This window comes from Rissa tridactyla, chromosome 8, assembly GCF_028500815.1.
Source record: "Rissa tridactyla isolate bRisTri1 chromosome 8, bRisTri1.patW.cur.20221130, whole genome shotgun sequence".
Classification (NCBI taxonomy): Eukaryota; Metazoa; Chordata; class Aves; order Charadriiformes; family Laridae; genus Rissa; species Rissa tridactyla.
Window position 1 is genome coordinate 32,950,909 of NC_071473.1, and position 21,183 is coordinate 32,972,091.

Consider the following 21,183-nt stretch of genomic DNA (forward strand, 5'->3'; position numbering starts at 1 on the left):
GACATTTAGAGGAAGTGTGGGTGAAAAGTGTAATCATGGCCCATATTTGTGATATTGCACATTCTTGTGAGAGAAACTAGGTAAGAGAAAGAAATCAGTAAGTACTACCTTACTAATGACACCTCATCATGCACTGTGTCATTACTACAGGACTGCACCCCTCTCTGTTATCACCAAAAAGAGTTCAAATGCTCTCTAGTCCTTTTCTCTCTCCTGTATTTTCTGCTGGAGAAATAATAGTACCAATCAAGTCGTGTTTCCTTAACGGTTGTTGTCATTATATCTGATAACTATCACAAAGAGAAGAAATGATTTGTTTTGCATATTATAGGCTGTTAACATGCTTTGCTTGTCAAATTCTAGAATGCTACAGACAGGGCTGTCACTCTGTATTATTAATTTGCCCCTCAGCAAAACAAAGGTACACGCTGTACTAAATGTAAAGCTAAAGTGACAGAATCCTTTATGCAACTAAAATAAATACACCCCTGTCACTTTGAAATCAGCAGTGTTCTCTGGCATTATTTTACAGGTACTAGTGGAGGTTAAAGGAGGAGGAGAGAGAGAGGGTGCATTCACTGACTTTCCTTGCATATATATTTATCTAGACTGATTTTAACCTTGCCCATAAAAGGTCAAGCATAAAATTATTTCCTCGGAGCAGCTGTCTTCAGAGGTTTGAATTAACATAGATGGAGAGTGCCATGGAAAAAAGTTCATTTTACCCTAATTGGATTAAGATAAGTCTCACGCATACTGCAAGGGTGAGGTTTCACTAGGGTACAAAGTGCTGGGTTGACAGAAAAGGATTAATTTACGTGCCTCTTGTCAGGTTGTTGACTAATAACGTATTGATCGTATCTGTAAGATATGCAGAGTGTCCGTCAGAAAGGAAGACACTCTGGAATTGAAAATTGCTAGCATATCTGACATGATCAAAGCTAGATTAATACTATTAAGCAGCAATAAGTAGGCTGCAGCGTATATCAGATGCAGAGTTTTATGTCACATGTCTTGGAGCAGGCATCATAACCAGGCATCGTACCCAGCCTCAGCAATAAGTGACTGATTTGTGTAGCTCCTGAATTTTTTTTTCTGCTTTTCTTTTATGTCTTCCTGCAGACATATTGAACTACCACAGTTTAATCCCAGAGGAGCCTGCAGGTGGTATTGTCCTTGCATTGAGGAGTTATTAAATTCTTAAGGTCACCATAAAAAAGGTTCCATTAAATTGAGTTAATAAAAACATTGGGCAAAGGTTTGCTAAGAGTGCAGGTGTCAAAGCCTTGGGAATTTGGACTGTCTCTTATAACATCAAGCTAAAAGAATATTTTAAACACATCACAATATGAAGATGTTACAAATGCTGCTTCTGTGAAGTTTTGGCTTGGGTTGGATAGAGACACTTGTGCTTTGCTGAAGGAAATGTCCTATTTAATATTCATGTATTTTCAGAAGGGGTGGGCTCTGGCAATTTTCACTGAAAGCTTTAAACTTTCTACAAAGAAATACTAACTCTTCCTTCTGTTGTAGTCTTCACATATATATGTATGGAAGGACACAAAGATAAATAGGTGTACATAAAAATGTAGATTAGATATATAGATCCATGGGTGATCTGTTGTTAACCCCTGTTTTGTACTTAACAAGGACAACTGAACCTGCTGTTTTTCCAATACTAATAAGATATGCTGAATGTTTTTCACTCCGTGAAGCTTCTGAAGAAGAGCAGGATTTAAAATCATTTAAAGCTGATTTCTTTAGCAGACACTGGGATGAGGCCTCTGATGAGAAAAATAATCATAAATTGGATTTCTTCTTTTTAATATGTTATGATTGATGGCTGCTTTTTTTTAAAACTGGTAGCATGAGATTCCAGCTCCACCGAGATAAATAGCAAACCCTCCATTTATTTCAGTACAATCCAGATTTCATCCCCTGACTATAGGGACAAGAAATTGCATGTAGTTTTGCTGAAATATTTCATTGTGGATTTAAAATGAACACCTGATGCTATTTTCAACTTCAAAATATTAAGATATGATGAATTAAAAACTTTGTTTGCTGCATTTATTGGGCAGCAAATGAAGTAAAAGGAAATTGCTGTATTAGCAATTAATTTAGAACCAGTCTTTCTAAGGCTTAGGTTTCGGATGACAGGACATGCAATAAATTACATATTTAATTATATAAAACAATAAATTTCTTTCATGTGCTGGATATGAGTTGTAGACGCTTGAGACATTTTAAATGTCAGGTATAAAACTGATAGAAATTCTGCTCACAAATAGAAGCATCAGATTTCATGCATTCATATGTAGCTTGTTGCAACATGCAAATGTCCAGCATAGCAAACTGTTTAATGAGTGAATTCTATGGGACTTCTTGCACAGCATGTTAATAATGAAATGGATATAAATAAAATAGTGATAAAGAAAACGCACCTCAGAAATATGTTACGGGTGGAATTCAACCCAATCAGACAGACTTGATCTGGCAATCCCCATGACTGCTAAACTCAGAAGAGTTTCCCTTTTTTTTCGTATACATTTTTAAAAGGATGATTTTTCATCTGGTGTCTGCTTTTTCATGGAAATGTGTCAATTTAGCCCTCGTCCTTAGGTATAACCTGATATTAACTCAGACTGCTTAAGACTGAAATAACATTTTGACATTCTTTCCACATTTCCAGTCACAAGTGCATATATCTCAGAAGCTTCTACAAGTTAATAAACTCTCTTACCGTATTCAGAAAGCAAAAGTAGCAATTATTAAAGAGAACATATGGCAGGTGCCTTAAAACTCCAGGGTGACACTAAAACATATGACTTCAGCTCATTATAAGTATTTTCTAGGTTCTTCTTAATTGCTCTAGTAATTAAAATTCACCCAAAATTGTGAAAATGCCAAACAATTAAATAATACATTCTTAATGCGTGTATTACAATATTGCATGTAATAAAAGATACGTATTTTTAAAATTTTGGATTAAGTTAGTAATCTGTGTGGTTACAGGGATTTATGTATTTTCATTTTATTTTGTTAGCTTTTAAAATTTATTTTTCAATTAAGACAGTATATGTTTGAGCATTCAGGTAAAACGTAAATAAAACTACATTGACTAAGGCTGTCACTGGAACCAAGAGTAACATGCAATAAATGACAGAACATATCTGTGGAAGCGATGTGAATAGTTAACAGTAACGAGAATTCCATCTGTGGTCAATGAAGAGCCTGAAAAAGTTTTGTTGAAATAGTTTAAGAATAGTCTTCAAAGACTTTGGGAGGTCTTATTCAATCTGATATTTCATCAAAGCCACTGATGCTTAAAAATAACTTCAGGATCAGAGGGTGAGGAGTATACGTTAGAGGCAGAGTTTGAACAGTTTTGACTGAAATATGAAGGCTGGGTTTGTAATAAACAGAGTTCTTTTTGTATATTAAATTGGATTCTTAAATGCAAACCTTTAAATGTTTAGCCGTATTAGAGGTTAGGTAACACCCTTGAGGAAACAGTTATTTTAAAAATATAATCTGAAATGCATGGCAGCATAGCCATTGCAAATTGCCTTTCAAGAGAAGGTTTAGTTATTATGTGTTTAATCAATCCTAGCTGTAAGGAAATTAGGGGAATAATGTAAACAGAAGAAAACACACTTCTTTCTTAAAGGCGAAAAGGGAGAATTACAAATAGCTGAGCTTTTAAGAGGTTTACAAAAAAACTTCCTTTGGGGGAGTTGAAAGGGAAGGAAGGGGAAGTGATTACCTATGAGCAATATTTTATTACAGTCAAAAAGACCTCTAGCCCTTCAGTTGAACAGAAAAATTAAAAATTACATTATGAAGCTAACCACTCCATCTAGAATGACTATACATGTAGCTCAGGTACTGTTTGCTGGGCATGCAGAAAATGAGACTGTAATTAGTAATTAGCAGGGGGAAAATGGTGTAAGTATCATCTCTGCTTTGTAAATTATGTAACTGTTTTCCAGGCTACTACTGAGGTGCTGCAAGCCTCAGACTATAATTTCACTTTCTCATTTACCGTGTAATTTTTGAAGTTGTGAATGCATTTTTACCTGCACCTTATCTTTACCCTGTTTAGGAACTTTACCCCTCAACAGAGGAAAAAAAAAAAAATCCTCTTGAGGGAGGAACCTAATGAGGAGGGATGGAAACAGATTTTTAGGCCCTTCTGCAAAGCAGTGGGTGTTCTCCTGGCCTCCTCCTTTACTGTCTTTTGGATTTCTTACTTCCGTGACATTGCTCCCATCCCTGTATATATGTTGTTGTCTCCCTACAGTCATTTGGACTTTGATTTTATGCTTCTTGCCATAAACCTGTAGTAGCAGACCTTTAACTGATCTTCCACCGCGTTCTGTAATAAAGAGAGGCTTGTAATATCTTCTGTACAAAATTAGCCTCCTGTAAGATATGACCCGAGTCACTGTGAAATACACACCATGTCTGTGGAAAATAAGGTATGGAATTGTGTAATTTAGAGATTGTCTTGGAAAGCGTGTATGGTCAGAGGCAAGGGAAGGCTCCTGGGGCAGCCATCGTTGTGGCATTTCCTAAAGTGTGCGTGCTTAATTTTGTAAGCTTATGGCTCCTTCAGCCATTGCCACCTTGGACCAGCAGCGGGTTTCAGACCCGTGGATACATGGATCAGGGTTGCATTGTTCAGCTAGGGAAAAAGATTAGTATTAAGACTATAATAAAAACCATCAGAATCACGCATAGTTTTTCCTGGTTTGCAGATAATGTTACTGCAATTCCACCTTTCATAAATTCCTGTGGGTTTTTTTTTCCCCAGATTTTTCTTTTTTTTTTAGAAATGGCGATTATTCAGAGCAGAATGCTAACACGAAACATGTTAAATCTTCAATTATGCTTTAAAACTTCTTTACTAGATCATTCAGTCAGACTTATCCGCAATAAAACACTTGTTTTCTACTTCGTTTAGCAGCTGGGCTAATCTATCATACATACAGCTGCCTATGTATGGAATTGCTGTCAAACAAGTCCGGAGCTGTTTGTTCACAGCTGTTGGAGGAAAGCAGGTTGTCCATATGCAAGGTTACACCCATCCGCTTGGTTTTTTCGTGACATGCAAGGGTCTTAGCCAAGGTGTCTGTTTCCTTCGTTTGCATCCTCTCCCCCCTTACCTCGCATGGTACATTCCCCACTCCTGCTACCACTGCAAGGAGGAACGCCTCTAGCTGTAGGTGACATTTCTTAATGAGTTCTTGAAAGAACAATACTATGGATCTGTGAGGAGTACAAGTAGAAATTGAGACATCTGAGAGACATAGGAGGTGTTTTGTGCTAGATTCACATAAAAGTGACACTGAGGAAGTAAGTATAGCTTGTATATGCCAGAAATTCAGGACACGTTAAGGAAAATGTTAATGGCACAGTAAAAACTCTCCTGTACTATACTATTTTAGCTAAAAAAGAACAAAAAAAGAACCTGTAGGATACTTCAATTCCAGTCTCATTTCCATAAGAGTTTTGTTGGAAGATATTTCAGCAAAATGGAGAATTGCAATTGATTAATGTATTTTTGCTTCACAAGGAATAGAGTAATATTCAGAAAAATGCCTCAGCTCAGTGAGCAAAGTGCAGGATTTTTGCAATGACGTTTAGGTTTAGATGTGAATTTGGGTTTGGCCACTGTTCTCCGCTACCTCAAATCCACTTCAGGATTAGAAGATTGCATTGAAATATTGTCAGGAAAGACTGTGGGTCTGATCTTGAGTGGTAGTGAGCACTTATGTTACCTAAAAACTATAGGTTTTCCCTTACAGATGTTTGCTTTGTGAATGTCTGAGCTTAAAGTAACGAGGGATTTGCAAAGTTATAAAAACCAGAAATAAGGCTAGAGAAGTAGAGAGATACAATTCAGGGTCTTGGGAGACTACCACTTTATTTAAGTCCGAGTCCACATCTTCACTGGCGGTCAGTGGGCACAGGCAGCTGCTTAGCTAAGCAAGGTTACCATTTATACTTTGAAGAAATGAGTAACACCTTTGGTCATCACTGAGACCTGCATTTTTGTGATAAGTAAAAGTAAACTGACTTGTGAGAGAGTACATACTGGGTTGAAAAAAGGAGTTCTTCACTGCCTAAGTTACAAAGAAGTAAATTTTAGTTAGTATTTACTCTTGACTTTACCGCTGGCAAAAAATGTGAAAGAACCCTGGCTAATATAACAGAAAATGAGTAGCAATGAGTAAGACAGTAAAAACAAAAGTATTTGTGTGCCAGGAGAGTAGTGAGGAAGCAGGAGGTGGTAAAATAATGAATGGAAAATATAGCTTAAAATAAGATTATAATGGATTTATAACTAAGACTGAAATGATAAAAAAGTGAACGACAATCAAAGGACAGATCTATGTGTTTGGAGTATTCTTTCAGTCTTTAGCAGCTAACCTGTGATCCATTTAAAGTCTTCTAAAGTCATCATCCTTCAGATGGTGAAGAACCTAGATATGAGATCTCCTCCTTCTCAGATATCCCTTCTGATCCACGATGAAGAACAAATTAGGAACTGTTAGGACAGAACATTTAACAATTACGTGCATATTCATTCAGTGATTTGATTCAATGACTGACTTCAAAAACATTTGCTACAGAATCTGCTGGGTGTCACTGGGTAAGCAGACCATGAATAACTACTGAAAGCTGAGGCAAGTGTTCTGCTTGGAGCATAGCAGAATGCATCTATGTTTCAACAAAAAAAAGAGTGGTTTCAGAAGCAATTTAATCCACACCTAGTTAATCATAAACTAACATAAAAACAGGGATTAGTATTGTACACTGTGGGGAAGAGCATTGTGAAATTTGAATACCTGAGGATTACATGGAAGCTTGAACTTCCACTGGTAAATAGTAAGTAATATTGCTTTTCTGCAGGCAACTTTAATTTAGATTACAATTTTGTCTAGAGGGGAAATAGCAGATGAGAAACCTCTGCCCATCAGTAGACATTCTGAGGAAAACTCAGTAGCAATAAAACAGTGCGAGAACATCAATATAAGGAATATCAATATAACATAGCCAGTGAACATTCGGTGTTGAGTTGGCACTTCTGAAAAGACCCAAAATAAAAGCAGAACCTAGTTCTGTTGCCTCTGGAAGCGTAGCTTAGACCTATAGGAGACACGGGAGATTCTGCTGTTTTGAGGCATACGCTGGGAGGATGAAACCATGACTTCAACTGTTGCTGCTGCCAACCTGTTCCCTGTGTGTGTGCTTACTTGGGAGTGAGAAGGTGACACGGCACAGTAGTTGTGGCTCTTGTCTACGAATAGGTTTAAAAAAAAAAAGCACAAGTAATTGAGATCCTCCTCAGTTCTCTGTGCAGAAGTGTACTGCAAAATGTTCTGTGTTCATATCCCCTTCACTGCCAATCACCTACAGCTACATGCTGTTGTATTCGACTCTTTAGGACATGTTTTGACTTTTCGTTCTCTGTGGCTCCTCTGCTGCATCCCAGTTATAGCTGGGTTGGTGGTCATTGCAAATGGCAAAGTCACGATTTGCATGGATTGGGTTTTTAATTAAATTAAAGCTTAATGGCTGTGGTTACAAATAATTTTAAATGGATGGGTTAATGTAGAAAATTGAAGTTTAGAGAAGAGGAATTAATCTTGTCAGAAAATAGTGTATTTATAGTTTTTCAATCAGAAGATTTATTTTATTTAATTTTTACCGCATTTGAGTTGTAGATATTCATTCAAGGCCCTTATGAATGTGCCGAAGTTGAAGCCAATGAGAAGTCAAAGGTCTAATGGTTATACTTTTTTTCTTTAATTTAAAATAAAGATATGTAAACTACTGCCAGGTAACTCAAATGTTTATGCAAGGGATTTTTAATGTCTTCCAAAGCAGCAGTAAATCATTACTCTTTCATGCATACCTCACGGTTATCCCAAATCCATATGCAATAATATTTGTACTGTTCTTAAGTAGTCGAGAAACTCATGTGCACTTTTAACAACATATTTTGTAATATTACAGTTTTATCACATAAATTGTAATTTTACAGTTTTATCACATGAACTGTGTCTTAAAACTGTGGTACCTTTCTTAGCTGGTAAGCTTAACATTCATGCATTTTTTTTCTGACAAGGTACTGCTTTCTGTATCACCATTAATCCCATATATTTGAAAAATCCATTCCTTAGAACATTCATTCTTATTTCAAATCTGTGTACACCTTTCAAAAAGGAGAGCAACGAACTTCCTAGCAGTGTTTCTCGGGCAATCACTGAATTCCCCAAAGAATTAATATGTATCAAAGTTATAAAAAAAATTTCAGAGTGTTATTAACTTTTGAACAGCATATGACATCATGTGCTTGCCGCCACAGACGTATAAAAGTCTTCAGTCTGGATACTAGCTTTTGCTGACTTTTTGCAGGCCAGAATTGAAACCCTCCATGTGGCATACTGGTTTCCCTTTTCGGGGGAGGATTTGTAGAATGTCATAGAGCAGAATTTAGTAGTAACCAAAAATTTCAGTATGGTCTATTACTGGTAACACAGTTTTGAGCACATTTCCACTTAGAAATCATGAACCAGGGTGTTGACCTGGTTTGAGGTAAAACAGAACCAGCTTTCTGTTCAGTAATTTCACTTCCTAGCTAGGCCTCTTCTAACTCTCTGAAATTAACAGCATATTGTGCTGAAAACAGTTCGTTCTCAGAGCGATAAGACCAATGTTTACAGTTTGTGCCAAGGAATGGTACATGCAGAGAGGCTCTTGCTTATACTTACTGCTTTAACAACCAAGGTCAGATAATTTCATTATTTGCCCCGTTGGAGGGTTGGAAACAGAAAAGCGTAGAGAGGTCCCACCTGCAGGGAAGAGGGGACAGGACAGGTGACCTAAAATTGACCAACAGGGGTATTCCATCCCATCTGCCCCATGCTCAGTATAAAAGCTGAGGGATCAAAGGGTCAGCCTCTTGTCTTCAATGGCTGACATCTGAGGAGGACCCTGTCTGTTCATCTGCCTTGATCCCAATCCTTGTGTTCCTGACTCCAGCTGTGGAATCCAGTTCCCACCCATCACTGAGTCCAGTCTGGGACTTCTCCGGTGCCTGCCGGTGACGTCATCCTGGGAGCTTAATGCGGTTTTGTATATACTGTATATATATTATTATTTCCTTTTTATTTTATCATTAATATATTAATTCAAGTAGTTTAGTTTCTTCTAAACTTGTAAGTCTCTTTACCTCTCCTCCTCCTCTCCATGTGCGAGAGGTGGGGGGAGAGCATCTGTTGCCACCCATTGGCCAATTCGGCCAAAACCACAACAGGGGTGTGGTTTCTTACTACCCATCTACTTTTCTCTACCAAACATTAAAGGAGACATTTTTTGTCTTCTAAGTAGAGAAAGGCAATCTAAAATAGGGGGAATGTATTGATAGTAATACACTTACTTTTCCTAAACCACGGAGAAACAATTCAGCTGATACAGAAGGACATTTGTTAGAGAAGTTGTCCTCGGTTCTCATTCTCTTCAGTTTTCTCTGGTCTTTATTCGAACAACCTCTGAATTTCATTTCACTCTGTTTTTTTTGTTTTCTGGTGGTTTTTTGGGGTTTTTTTGTTTGTTTTGTTTTGTTTGTTTTGTTTTTTTTTTTTGTTAATGCTGTCCTCTTATAAATACAAGTAGTGTTAACTTATTTTCTTTAATTGGTTATATTTGTGTATATATGTTACAGAGAAAGAACTGGACAAAGTGAGGTTTTTTAGTAATCTTTGAGTATGCCATGGGAGAACCTTGCTCACTTGATCTAAGTGGGATGGGTCTCATTACTTTCTTCAACTTTTCTACAACTTCCAAATCTTTGGTAGGTGGCACACCAGTATTGACTGTGTGTTGTACCAGCATATCTTTCATGAGCTCAGATTCTCTAGCAGCCTTTTGGTGGTGTGCTTATTACTTATCTGAGTAATGGCATCATTTCTTTTTCTCTTGCCAGTTCCTTGCTTTTATATAATACTGAAGGCTTTGTTACCAGAACAAGAGATAACGCTGCTTTAAAAAAATCCTTTTTAGTAGAACTTTATTTGGCAAATATGGAAATGTGAAAGGCAGACCTTGCCACAGATATCTTCCAATAAAGGCGTAGGATTAACTGCATAGTGGAAGAAATAAATGAAGCATGGAACCGTGAACATTAACCTTCTGTAATTGCTGGAAAATTCAGTTATAATCACATTCTTTGCTATGGTCCATGTTTGGCCTATACGTATTACGAGGACAATGAGGAAAAATCAAATAAAGCCCCCTGAATTATGGTGTCAGATAATCAGGGGGTTGGGGGAGTGGAAAGTGTGGTTAAATGTAGAAAATTCTTCAGACTCCCCCTGTGTGTCTTCAAGGTTCTTTCAGAATAAGATTTTCTGTTTATTCTAATGGTCCCCTGAGAGCTGATAGTCTTGCAGAAAGCAGTAAATGCCAGAGGTGTCATCAGCAGCCAACAAATCTGTCACATATACTTTACTCATGTCCCGACCTGTAAAATGTCTAATCTGACACATCCCTTGGCAGTTTTGGATGTCCGGCCTTTTCCTCCATGTAATGCTGCTTGCTAGGATTGCTGTATGTGGTATTAACACATGCAGCAAAAATGGAATGGCTTTTTATTGCAGTGATAAAGGCAGTTGCCTGTGATAACATGGGAATGGACTTGATGATCCAGCAGATCAACTTTTCATGTCCTGTTTTCCTCTTAGTAGGTGGGGTTTTGGCTTCAGTTTAGCATATTTTGAATAGCAATCTAACAACTTCTTAGAAGGTGAAGTACAGACTGGCTCCAACTGAGTTGTTAAATTAGAGCCTGTGCAAGGATTAGCCATTTCAGATGGCCAAGAGCCAAATCCTTCCTTCCGATCCTACATTACTCCTCCCTGCGTGAGGCCAGTCACTGCACCCATATCTACCTCTCCTCAGTGTTTTCTTTCTCCTTCCACCCCCTAGCTTGCCTTATTCCTTGACCCTGATCATGCAAACAGCAACCGTTTTTAGAACTTCAGTTCTTTCATTCTCGCAGTCCTACAAACCAGTAGCAGAACTGGCTAGGGGACAAGGCAGCCCTTGAAGCTGGATACCATTCACCACTGCTCTCTAGAGAGTCCCTCCCTTCTCAGTATTTGAAGAGTGTGAGTGACTCAAATCAATAACATTTCTGATTCTCCACAGGAGGGACCAGACCCATCCTCCCTATGGGTGGGGTCACATCTTGCACATTTGAAATTATTTCCTTTTTTCTTTTTTTTTTTCTGCTTTGAAACTTTCTGTCTTGTATGTAAGAATTTGTCCTAATCTGTGGTGTGGATGTGTACAGAGTCACAGAACAGGAAGGAAGCTTTGGAACTGCAATGCAGTTGCAAGTGAGCCTCCTTACTCAGAGAAAATTCATTGAAAGGCACGTGCTCAGGCCACAGTCTGTCAGTCATGTTAATCAAAGTATTTCCTTTGCTCTCTTTAGACAGGGATGCATAAAAAAACACAGACAAAAGAGATGAGAATGCTGCTGGCCCTCTATCTGCTCTTCATCTGCTTTAGAGCTGCTGTTTTTATCTTTCTGTAACTTCTTTTTGAGCTTTTGCAAATTGTACTCTTGTTCCTTTTGTCTTTGTGCAATGTCCTCCTGCACTTGCCGTAGGCTCATCTTAGATGCTGCTCCATATGGCCAACCAGTTCATAATGTATTTTGCCAAGACAGTGCTCTCTTTTCTTTTAGGTTTCTCTTCAAAATACTCCTATTCCAGAAAGCGTATAGAAAAGTGCTTCATTGCACTGAGATGGCAATCACTTGGACAACTGCAAGGTAAAACCACAAAAGCTCTCTGGTGGGATGACCCTGACCAGCAGCTTAACACCCCTCCAGTTTGCTCACTTACCCCCCCATGCTTCCCCCACACCCTGGCAGGGTGGGGGAGGGAATCAAGAAGGGCAAAAAATTTGCGGGTCAAGATAAAGACATGTTAATAAGAAAAAAAAAAAAAAAAACCAAAACAGAAAAAACCCAAGTGATGCCAAGGCAATCACTCACCACCTTGTACCAGGAGGCTTAATGACACACCACATAATAAATAAACACAAAAATTAAAAAAGTGGCATTCCCAGTCTAGGTTCACTGGTGTCTTTTGCTTGTGCATTGTCCCTGAATTTATAGAATACCTCTTTCACTTTGGCAAAGTAGGGGGAAAAAAGTACTGGTTTTTTATGGTTTTTAACAGCTAACGTTTTATGAAGCTTTCTGTATTATGCTAATGCTGATATTTCTGTCAGCCACTGTTCACAGAAAATGTATCTTTGCCATTATTCCTATCTATGTAATGCGTGGTAATGGGGCAGGCAGTGGTTGAACATTAAAGGAAGCTTGTTTAAATATATATTTTATGATTGCGTCTAGGCTGACTAGGAGTCAATGGTGAATTTGGGTGTAATTCTACTTATCCCTGAAGTTACTACTTTCTATTAGACTTTGTATTACAAGACTCCCAAAGGTCTTCAGCACTGCTTGCTGCTAAATTTCATCCATAGGACTTATGTTCAGAAGGTAACAATTTATTTGCATTTTAAGGAATATATAAGAATACACTGAAAACATAAGACATTTTAATCCTTTATCTTCTAATTAATTATTTAAAATAGTAAATTCGATAGCCTTTAAAAAATTTCTTCTGAAATCAAGCTTGTGTTAGGTGGCTAACTTTGGGCAATAATATTTGAATAATTTGGCCTAATGAATCGGTCACAGTTAAACATTGTCCACACATAGATTAAATTTGGGGTCTCTGACTAGATCCTTCTGCGCATGAGAGCTTGCTGTGTTGTCTTTATTTTGTTGTAATTCCAATAAAGCTCTAGTAGGCAGCAAGTCTAGTTTCGGCAAGTATGAATGTCTATGCACCTTATTTTGCTTTGAGGTATTGTGCAGAACACTACAGTTTTCAATTAATATAGATTGCCATGGTAGCTTGGAGATCTTTGGAGAATACCGATTTTCTTTCCTCTTCAAAAATAATAATAAAAAATCTTTTAGCTCTGCAATTCTTGGGTTACTTTTGTGAAAAGGGAAATGGCATATCTGATAACCAATAATATTGGCTTCCTAGGGCAGGTGATTAATTAATGCTGGGGTTTTATTTCAAATTTAATAATAATTTTTATTTTGCTTCTCAACACCATTGTAAAATCCCAGAAGACCTTTACTGAAACAGGAATGAAACAAGTTAGCAGGTGTTATTAAGAGAACGTGTCTGTTGCTTTTGCAAAATGCCAGAAGTTGATTGCAGACCAACTGGGGAAGACCTATGAGATCCTTCTAGTGTACACAAAAGGAATGAACCTATAATTAAATTACAGTTAAACACAGATGGTTATTTTACAGCAGGTGCTCAACTTTGAAAGTGTATCTCTGGACTATTTTTGTTCCAACATGGTGTTCGGTCCCTGTTGGGTTTCTGGCATCATTTTATGGTTAGATAAAAATATTCCTTTGTATACTTTTTTTTTTTCTTTTGCCAGGATACAAGGCTATCGAGTGCTGCTATGTTTTAAAGGAAAGCTATAAGAAAAACATGAAGCAGAGATTAAGCACAGCACGAGGAAAAATAAATATTAGATTATAAAAAGGATATCTGCATACCATTTATGAGATCTAGAGGACTAACCTGTACAATTAAACCTAGACCTCAAAACTCGTAGTTATCCAAGGTGAAATAATCATTATGCAAATATTATAACTAAATATAGCTTTTATTTGAATGCTGAAAAAAGATTATACTAGAATGTTATATCATTCCAAGGTTAGTGTTATATTTATATGATTTATTTAAGTATAATAGAAGCATTTCAAGGACTACATAGTCTTCGTATGTGATCTAAGTCAGCAAGATGTGAAAAATGTTTCTTTAGACGTACCTCAGCACATATTAGAACCATTCTTTTAAGTACCACATGCTGAGGTAAACAGAATTTTCATTAAAGTCAAATTTGATTCTATATCTGATTTTAAATTTAACAAAAATCTGTCTCACAGATAACGAATTACATGTTGTACAATCATGGGAAAATATAAAAGCTAGTACTGCAGTAACTTTGCCTTTTCATATGTTCAAATTGAGGATGTAGGGTGATATTGAGTAAAGTTTTAACGAAATTTGTGAATCTAAATAATACTATAACATTGTATTTTGTATTAGACTGTAGAAGTTTTGTTTGTCAAGATATTGCCCAAATAGCTCAGGTTCAACTTGGACATATTGATGAACGTCCAGAGGGCATTTGACTTGCTGTAACCAATCGGGTCAGCCCATATAAATAGACCGTTAATAGAGATATGGGAGTTACGGAATAGTTTTATGAGCAGTTTAGGTAAGCTTTCCAGTTGTCTTATTGTTCAGCTCATGGTTTTAATGTGCACCACTGCACCACTACCTCCAAGTAGAGGCTTAGTTTCTGCAGCCCTGAAGCTGGAGAAATCTCATCAGGTGTCCAAAGAGTGAGAGGAATTTTGATGCCTTTACCAGCTCCAGTGCTGCTGAAGAAAAGGAGCCCATGTTTACTTGGACAGTAAAGTGTCTCCTTTCCATAGCCGATGAGCTTACTTTTTCTGGATCTCTAAATATCTCTTTTGCAGGAGGTGTCTGTTTAAATATCTTATTTCCTAAGCTATGGAAATTCACTGAAGGCTGTTTTCTGGTAATATCCCCTCTGACTTATTTGCTTAGCTAAGTAATGAAGATATTAGTATATGAAAAAGCAATTTGTTTACAGTGGACAGATCATAATTTATAAATGGCCCACCTGTCTCTTCTTTCAAGAAAAAAAGCAGGAATTTTTACTATGATCAATTGTGCACGAATGAAGAAAAGCATTCTACTCTAAATGAATGTAATAATTGCCTGACTGTTTCCCATGCATCTCCTCTGGAACTGCTCTTCCTCTTTACCTTAGTGATATCAGTCCTATCTTTGCCTAGTACTCTCTCTTTTTCCTCTCTCCCTTCCTTCAACTCTGATATAGCAGCAGCAGTGCAGACCGCGCTGCTCCCTAGTGGTGCAGACATATCCTTTCATTTGTACTGACGTATCCATTCATCCCATTCTTCATTCGCAAATGTATTTATTTTTTGTCTGAGCTCCACCATTCTTGTTCTTATTCTTGCCCTCTCTTCTGCAATGTTTTTCAACATTGACCTTCCTACCATATCTGAAATGTGCTGACTTAATTCCTGGAATATTATTCATAGACTTGGATACTTTGCAGTTGTGTTGCCTTCCTTTTTCTGCTGCTGCTTTTGAAATAATATTTGTTGTATCCTGGCATACAGTCATTGGTCTAAACAAGTCAATACTAGATGGGTACTGTACACACATGGTAAGAAGCAGTCCTCATCCTGGAGAATCTGACATATAAAATATTTATAGCTAAGAAAGCCTGTTCGCTGCTGTCTCACTTTTCTCTTTTCCTCTTTTTCCTTCTCTCCATCTGCTCCCAGTTAGAAGGGAGGAGTGAAGTACACAGGCACTTTCTTTCTCGTTTCCCCGTAATGCCCATGGTCTTCCCAGAGTGGTCCATCAGGTGGCCTCCTCTGCCCCTACACCACTGTGCTGTGCTTTCTGCCCCACAAGAGCTGAAACAGCTCTTGTGAAACATTCCTCAGACAACTCAAGTGTTGGACTGTTGCTCCTGTGGGACACTCTTTAGAGACCCACGGTAGCACTGGCCCTGGCTTTGCTCACTGTCCTAGCTCAAACCACAGACTGAGTTTTAGGCAAGACATGCCTGCTCTTCCCAAGACCAAATATTGCTCAGAGGAGAACATCTTTGGCCCCATTTGGTCCCCAAATTAACTGCAAGTCTGGGCTTTTGACCCTAACCCTCTACAATAGACCTTTAAAACTCTGAAAATACGGAAGTTGTCTACATTCTCTTACACAAACATGCAGTGTTTAGAAAAATCTTATTTTGCAGATAGAGCAAGTGCTGAAAAACTTTTTAAATATTTGTCATTGCATTTTTCCCTTTAACCAGTTTCTGCGGTGACTAGTGCTGTTATTTTGGTTATAACCTGGACTGTTTTCTTTTATCCCGTGCTGTCACAAGATGACATTTCTAATAAAACCCAGTATGTTTACAATTTAAATTGGTAACTTCAATGCTTAGAAGGGACGTCTTAGAATTTTGAAAAATATACAAACCCAGAGAAATATCAACTGTGTTTTTATGCATTCTCTGTGTTAGGGGAGGTTGGTTTGTTTGTTGTTTTTTTATTCTGTATCAACACTTCCTAGTGGCTATTTTCAGCACAGATCCTTATTTTTTTTTTAACTGATCTTCAATATTGAGACAATGGGATTGGAGATTTTCATGTTACACTTGAAATATGACGATTTTGCTTGAACATCAATCACATGAAATTCAGTGCTTATTTTTGAGATTTAGGATGGGTTGCAGGATTTATTCTGTTAGAGTTATGTGAAAAGACTACAGTGTTTTGAATTAGTATTATACAATGTTGGCTAACTATGCATTGTTTCTACTTGAGATTCACCTTTATGGATTTTAAATTAAAATTTGCTTAACCTTATTGAGGCAAACATTATAGTTTTATCATAGGTCAATACAATAAAATGGAAAATGTAATGGTAGCATGGCAGAAAAAATAATTATAGCATAATAAAATACAAAGCTTATTTTTTTTCTCTTTAAGGATCAATTCACATTCTTTGCTAATATTTAATCAGTCATACTGACACAGTGATTTACTTGGCATTACCTCTGATGCATTCCACCGAGGCTCTGATTCTTAAATTATTTGTCTTTGAACTCACCGTGACCTATATTCAGTCTTCTGTGGCTGATGAAAATTACTCCTCTACCTTTCACTGCTGATGACTAAACCACCAAGAAAAGAAATATGCATTGACACTCTTAATAGCCACATTAAGTTAGTCTTAAAGTATTAATATATGAGAACTTTTTCATCTTGTATACATAGAGTTGCTGTAGTGAAGAGCTGCAATCCAGGTCACACAGGTATGCGAGATTTCTGAGTGCTGTTGTAAGTGCAGCCCACCACATGCGTTTTGGCTGTGGTAGCAAGGAAAATAGAGATGCTGGAGTTTGGAAAAGCGATCTCCATCTAACAGTGGTCTCTGTGGGAAACTGTCAGGAACAAAGAGAACAAACCAAGTGTGTCACAACAGCAGTATGATAGACAAAATCCAATTACTGTAATATTATGCAAGATAAATTGAACTGTTAACACTAATTTGGATTCTTGAACTTTCTAGTCTCTTATTTCCCTTTTGTCATCTTGTTTTTTTCCATTTAGCTAATGGACATTCTTTCTATTACATGGGAGGACTTTTTTCCTCTCTCTCCTTGCTTTTGCTGCCAACTGCTGCATCTCATAGCTGGGAAAGAACAGGTGTGTGAAAAATACGGGGTTTGGCAAATATTCATTTTAATCATACATATTTGTATAATTTTGAATTAATTACCATCTTTGCTCGAATCGCAGGCAGACATTTTCCACAGATTAAAAAAATTAAACAAACAGAAATTAAAGCACAATTTGTATCCTGAAGCTGCTTTCCTCTGATGCTGTTATCACCATGATCAATGGCACAGTGGTAGAGCTGAAGGTGAGGTCTGATGAGCTTTTTGGTGTGGTAGTGTGTCTTATACAAAGAAGGTGTAACAGCCTATAGTGAGAAATAAAAGGCAAGGAAATACGGGCCCTCTGTTTATATTTGTACTATTTACGGTGTAAAACGTCACTCTTGTGGAAATGCTAGTTCTTGAAACAGATCTTCTCTCTCCAAGTTTTAGGCCTGAAAATCCCATGCACGTGTGCCTCCAAGTCCACTGTATTGGGTTTAGCCATGCTGTATGGGTTTGTGATGCACCTGCTTCTGCAAATCTTTGCGTTCCCCACCCAAAGAACTTTGTGAAGTCCTGTGTCCTATTGGCCGCCTACCCTGCAGTGCCACATGGTTCAGCAATGACAGTTAGTGTGTTAGAGAGCCCTTTCACAAAGGCACCTGGTAAACAGCGTAGGGTGTGACAAGCCTCCAGCAGCCCAGGGAACTGGTTCTTAGTCACAGAGGGTGGAGGGCACCCACTCTGAGTCCTCCCCACCTGGCAGGAAGAGCTAGAAAAAACTATGTCGTGAGATTATCCAAAATGAAAGGAGACTCTAAATGTCTTCCCTCTGAAAGGAAAAAGTGGGGAGGATTTTCTGTGGGGTTCGTTTCTGTCTTCAAGCCTGGCAGACTGATATGAAGATTGGGCTCAAAGATCGCAAGAGGTGATCAGGAGACAGAAGAGGAATAACTGAAAATCAAACAACTCTTTAAAGAGAGATAAGTTTATTGTGATAGAGTTCTCAAGACATTGAAAGAAGCTGTTTGAAGGCTCTGTACCTGCATGGAGATTGATGCAGAAAGGGTAACTGCATGGGAAGTGAACGCTTACCTTTGCCTGCTTACCTTTGAGAATGCCCATGGTACAGCAGACAGATGTTGTCGAAAGATTTCTCATACAGTTAGATTCTGATCATCTCACTAATGCTTATAGACCAAAACGATATATCTCATGCTCTTCTTAGGTGTAAAGACATTATATTTGTCTTCTTTCCCTCTAAACCCATATAGACAGTATGAAACCATAAAGAAACCCACCATGGCCTACAGGTGAGACCTTCAACATTTCAGCGTGAACCTCTGGGACTGCTTCTCTAGAGTAATTTGTAAAATGTAAAATGGTTTTGGTGCTTTATTGATGAGATGCTCGACAATCTCTGCCTTTGTATCTGACTCTCAGGAAATGTTAAACTCACTTTATTATTATATTTTCTCCATTGTTGCCTTTAATTAAATTGTAAAGCTGTCGTCTTCGTGTACTTGGCTCCCAAAGGGGGAATTATAGCTAGACAAACTATTACTGACAATATTGTCGGAAGAGAGATGTGGAGATGTTATGTTCATGGTAATAATAGAAAAGGAATTCCCAAAGCTGACTCTTAATGTGTATGCCATTCCCATTCACACTGCAGGGCCCATAGCTCAATTCTTCTTTTGGATAAAGACAATGACAGTACAAGTTAATTTGGTCTGATTTCTTAGCAGCACCAAACCTTCTCGAAATCAGCCCTGTGGAAAACACAGGTGGTCTGCAGCCTTCAGTCTGAGGCCATGGGGGGCCGATACGGTGTGCTGGGCAGGAATACCCACCACCACTTTTGGTAACTGCTTAGTACTAGAAATAATGCACATTTTTCATGAGGGAAGAAAGCAAAAGTTATGTTTAAAGACATGAGCTTTTCCATAAAAAGCAAAGCAAAACTTTGGAAGTCTTAATTCCTTGGTCATATCCCTAGATTTGGTAAAACTAGACCTAGCTTTGCTATAGTTTTCTTGCCTACTGGAGATAGGGGTGGTATTTTGAGAGGCATCGGGGAACTGATTAACCACTGCCTGGTTAGGATGCCTGTAGGAAACAGTTTCTCTGGCTATAACGAGCACTCTGAGGAAGCAGTGATTTCCAAATGGATTCTGGGAGCATATGGAGTTATTTGTATGCAGCATATTGAAATTTAGTTCATGAAAACAGAACAGGACAAATATCCTCTCCACATCTATGTATTCCTGGGCTCAAAGTCTTGTTTTGGGCAAAAGGCGTAATGCATCAGGTACAGGATGCCAAGAAATTATTGTTAGTTTAATTAAGAGTATGATCAAAATACAGCAGTGATTACTAGTTCATTTACAAATACACTACTAGACACAGCATTATGTTAATTAGATCATTTAGTTACATTTAAAAGTGAGAAGAAAAAAAATGAAATGAATTATCTAACCTTTTTGCTCTTTGGTGTTATGCTCAACCTTCTGCTGCTCTTCCAGGCCGAGAGGCCACCTGGGGATCGCAGCGCGTTGTCAGCAGCCTGCAGGGGCCCTGCGGGGAATGACACGTTACTGATGGAGGTTTCTCCCTGCTCTTTGCTGGCAGAATCATGCTGATGCTTACTCTCCTCTCCAAAGGTTTGGTCAGTTCTGTGTTTTTCATAACAAATTATACCTCGCTCTTCAGTGGGCTGCAGCTCCACGTTCTACCTGGTTTTACTACATGTATGATCCATCTTGGATATGCTCAGTAGTTGTTCCGTGTCCTTTCTCTTACCCCTAAAACTGGTTTTGTCCAGCTCCGAAGCAGGCATTGTTACCAGTAAGTGACCACTGCTGGGTTGTTCACAGCTGCAGATCTCGTCCTTTGACGACTGCATCTCTGAGGCCTCTGCCTCCACCACAGGCCTGAGCTTCTTAATGCTGCAGCGTTATTTTAGTCTCTGAGATAATTCACTGGACAGACAACAACTCATTATTCTTCTCTGTATCAAAATTATTAACAGTGTGTCCATTACTATACGCAATGACACAAAGCTAAGTAAACTGAAATGAATTAGGCAATAGCAACCTGCTCGTTAGAAGCTTGTCGTTACGGGTAAGGAAGCTAAAACAAAGCGCTCAGCAAGCGAAGCCCAGGCAAAACAAGCCTGGCAATTCTTCAGGCCTCTGTTGTCAGCTAATCACAAAGCCTGTGGCAATGGCATACGGTATGAGGCTGCAATATAGGTACAAATTATGATAAAGGCTTGAGTAATTTTCATGCATCGTTGTTAATAGTCCTGGGCCCATAGATGAGATTCGAGAGCAAGGTAGGATTGTCCTGCCTGGGGAGAGCTGTGAGCCGCACGCTGACCGTGGGGGGCTTTCTTCACTACCACGCCGCACACAGCGCTCTGCAGAGGTGCATGCCATCAGTTGAGAAACAGATAGCTTTTTTAAACATAAATAAAGATTTGAGCAAGAGCCAATATATTTTTTTAGTACAATACTTGATATCCCATCAAATAAGAAATTTGTGAATTATCCACATGTAATTCAGTTAGTGGCTTGTGCAGAGAAAGAAGTACTATATAAGTTAAAAGCTTATTTCTTCTGCAAAATCTGCAATTGTTTGTTTGAGCGTCTATAGGGTATTAATGTTTTCATTAATGTGGAAATAGTAATTCCCAGCAAAGTTGGGGTTAGTGCTGTAACCGTATTTAGAAATTGATTCCAGAAGAATGGTCAGGCAAAA